The following is a 3,763-nucleotide window of genomic DNA, read 5'->3' on the forward strand; positions in this document are numbered from 1 at the left end:
GGGGCCTGTTACATGGGCTTTTAAAATTGTCATACTAAATGGGCTTTTTAAATAGGCCTTCTGTATGGACTTTATTGGGCCTTCTAAAATTAAGTTGGGCTTCGTAAGCGGGCCTATTACACGAGCCTGTTAAAATGGGCCTATTATGTGTGCTTTTGATGGGCCTATTATATGGCTTTAAAATTAGGATGGGCTTTCTAAGCGGGCAAGTTATATGGGCTTTTAAAATTAGGTTGGGCTTTGTAAACGGGCCCAATTATATGAACTTTTTAAAATATGCCTGTTACATGGGCTTTTAAAATTGTCCTACTAAATGGGCCATTCAAAATTACGTTGGGCTTTTTACATGGGCTATTATATGATTTTTTAAAAATAGGTTGGGCTTTCTAAGTGCGACTATTATATGGGCTTTTAAAATGGGCCTATTATATGTGCTTTTTGATGGGCCTATTATACGGGCTTTTAAATTAGGTTGAGCTTTCTAAGCGGGCCTTTTTAAATGGGCACATCATATGGGCTCGTAAAATTATGTTGGGCTTTTAAAATGAGCCTATTACATGGCTTTTTAGTCTGACCTATCAAATGGGCTTTTAAGAATTAGGTGTCTCTTTAAGTGGGCCTAACATATGAGCCTTTTAAATTGGCCTACTAAATGGGCTTTTCTAAAATCAAGTTGGACGTTTTAAATGGGCCTATTACACGGGCTTTTAAATTGACTACTAAATGGGTTTTTTAGATGGGCCTATTACATCAACTTGCCTATTATATGGGCTTTTAAAATTAGGATGGGCTTATTAAATTGGCCTAGTATATGGGCTTTTAAAATTATGTTGGGCTTTTTAAATTGGTAAATTAAATGGGCCTTTAAAATTAGGCTGGGCTTTTTAAATGGGCCTATTATATGGGCTTTTAAAAATTAGGTTGAGCTTTTTTAAGCTGTCCTACAAAATGGGTTTCAAGTTGGACATGGTGTACGAAAGAATGAATAACTTGGGGATTGTCTTGCCGGGAGTCGTAAGATCACTAGTCCATAGGTGTATGATGCCTCTAGTTGTTTAACCTAAGCCTTTTAACATCGAAAGCAGACAGTCTAAAATCAAACTTCAAAAACACAATATTTATATAGTAATTTAGAAAGCATAATTCATCAATGGCAAATTGTCACCGTGCAAGTAAGATTTAAGAAAGATATCAATCGGATGCAGGCCAAGCTCGAAAGAAACAGCTGTTTGCCTGCTTTCCTGATGCATTATAGAGGTATTTTCTACTAATCTGTCAGTGACAAGAAACCTGTTGGCAAACCAAAAGGTGATTAAGCTATATACATAAAGAGCTATGTTAACAAGACGAGTCGATAAATAATAGCGAAAACATCTATGATCCAGTCTCAAGCTAGGACAACCAGGTTTGATAATGACAAGCTGTGACCAACAGTAAAGATATGATAATCTTCTAGAGGGCTTCCTTTAACTTTAAATTAACAGTTAAAGGAATAGATATTATTTACAAACTAGCTCGTGAAAATAGATTAACAGTTAAAGATTTAAACTTTAGATCTTTGACTTTAATACCATGTGAAATAATTGATTATAATAATTACTGAAGACCAATTATTCTAAATCGTTAAGCTGATAAGAAACAACTCAATGTATTATTTCTACGTTAACGCCTAAAAAGTAAGATAGTTAATATACCTCCTATAAAATGGAGACCGTTCATGTAAAAGTGAATCAGTTCAGTTCTAAGCTTATGAAAAAGAAAAATATGTGAAGATCAAAAAACTGAAACTTCATCACTTTTCTAGGACTGATAGCAAGATATATCTATTCTCAGATGAATTTTTTCTTCAAATTATGGAAAGGGATTGTTTTCCTTTGTATAAAAAGCAACTCTGATATTAAGATAAGAGCAGAGTGCATAACAAGGCTAAATAGCAGCAGATAGATGCATCAGAACACACTAACCTACACTGCTAACTATGCTAGTTTCCCCTCGGATTATGAATCAGATGTGACCCCCCTCCGAAAACGAAGATATCCTGTCAATCATCTGAGATTGGACTCAGTGATTAGTATCATCAAATAGGATTTGAACAACGGATCCCCGCTGAAGCATTTGGCTAAAGAGGAGTTCCTTCAAACCAGGAGGCAGGTGAGGTTTGACACAGCAGAGAACTGCTGAAATATCCTTAAAGTCTAGTTGATATTAAAAAAAGGCATCCCACTTGCCAGTAAAATTATCTTATCCAGTTATGCGATCCTTCTGTTCTCCACTTTAAAAACATCTCTTGCTAACAGGAAGATTTTCAGCACCATTAAAGCAGAAAAATGAAACTTGGTTGCAAGTTGGAGGGGCTACTTGGGTGCCTAAAAGCAAAATATATCTTCAGAAATTCTCCAACATTTCACGGTAACTTAATAGATTTGGATATTTGCAGTAATTTAGAAAATTTGGCTAGTGATTTGATAACTACACTCTGCAACTTTAGAAATATGACAGAGACATGATGCCTCCGGGTCACCATAGAATTCTTGGTTAGTGGAATGGGAAAAAGAAAACGAAATAGCTGAGATCACCTTGAAGTTTCTAAAACTGTCATGACCAACACCAACTTGGAAAGAAGCACAAAAATTTAAGAACAAGTTACAATTTTTAGGCAATGTCATCATCAAGATCTTGTTTTCTGGAAACAATTTTTCAATGGTGCTTATCACGCTTTTGAAAAAGAAAAGTTTTGTATTCTAATGAGGGAACTAAATACTCCTAAAATAAGAAATCCAGATCTCTGCAAATACCAAATAAGCATGCATGTATGTATATATAGGAAGTATAAACATGGATCTTACATACACTTACATAAACCCCCAAAAAGATACCAAATCCATAAAAGGCAAAAGACTCATTACCCATTTCCATCCAATTTCAATTCTTGATGTCCTTAATACCTCTTGCACACCTCGTAATCATCTCACACCCTCTGTTATAAGGGTTTGCTACCCCAGCCTGACAGTCATAGTAAGAGGCACCCGGCCTAATGCAAGGAACCATGTCTCTCTTCAGCGTCTCGTAGCTGATGTACTTCTTCTGCATCAACAAAACTCTCCGGCTGGTCTCGGAGTCCATTTCCGGCTCGGTTTTCGCCAGGCAATCTTCGATGGATTGGGTACGAGCCCTTCTGACCACGACATCAATGTTGCCGGTTTTGACAGAATCCAGGGCTAAAACCGAGACCCTGTTGCAGGTGTGGAGGAAGAAGAAGAAGATAAGGAGGAGGAGGAGTTTAGGGGCGGACATTTTGGAGCTTGGAGAACAAGAGTGGAAAAGGAGGAAGTTGAAGAATTGTTGTGGGACTGTAGAGGGTCATAGATGAGACAAGACGTTTGTTGTTTATAAAGTTGAAGAATTGTTCTGGGAGTAGCCATGACTGTTGTTTTAACAGGGGAAGAAGATGACCCACTAGTTACCAGCTCTGTGGGATCAGTATTTTTTTTTTCTTCTTTTTTTCCATTTACAAATTGAAAATATATTTATATAAAAATAATTAATTAAGTTATTATATATTTATTGTAAATACGAATTTTCCATTAATTAATTTTTCTCAAATTAATAATAATAAAATTTAAAAGAGTGAGGAATTGGTAATTCTGTTATTTGTAAATAAAAGTAATATTATAAAAGGAAAAAAAAAAAACAGATCCTTTTGTAATTATAGCAAAGCTATTAAGTATTAAAGACTCCATCTAAAAAATATATCTTCTTTATA

General features: G+C 35.5%; 1 long non-coding RNA gene across 1 annotated transcript; it reads left to right on the top strand.

Annotated features, from left to right (window-relative positions):
• The first annotated feature begins 1,453 nt into the window (after positions 1-1,453).
• LOC148266598 (uncharacterized) lies at positions 1,454-3,550 on the top strand. The gene is made up of 2 exons (XR_015817575.1): positions 1,454-2,151; positions 2,298-3,550. It is a non-coding gene; the product is annotated as an uncharacterized LOC148266598 (long non-coding RNA).
• The last annotated feature ends 213 nt before the right edge of the window (positions 3,551-3,763 follow it).

Source organism: Carica papaya, chromosome 3 (assembly GCF_054855325.1).
Source record: "Carica papaya isolate Zhongbai chromosome 3, ASM5485532v1, whole genome shotgun sequence".
NCBI classification, from domain to species: Eukaryota; Viridiplantae; Streptophyta; class Magnoliopsida; order Brassicales; family Caricaceae; genus Carica; species Carica papaya.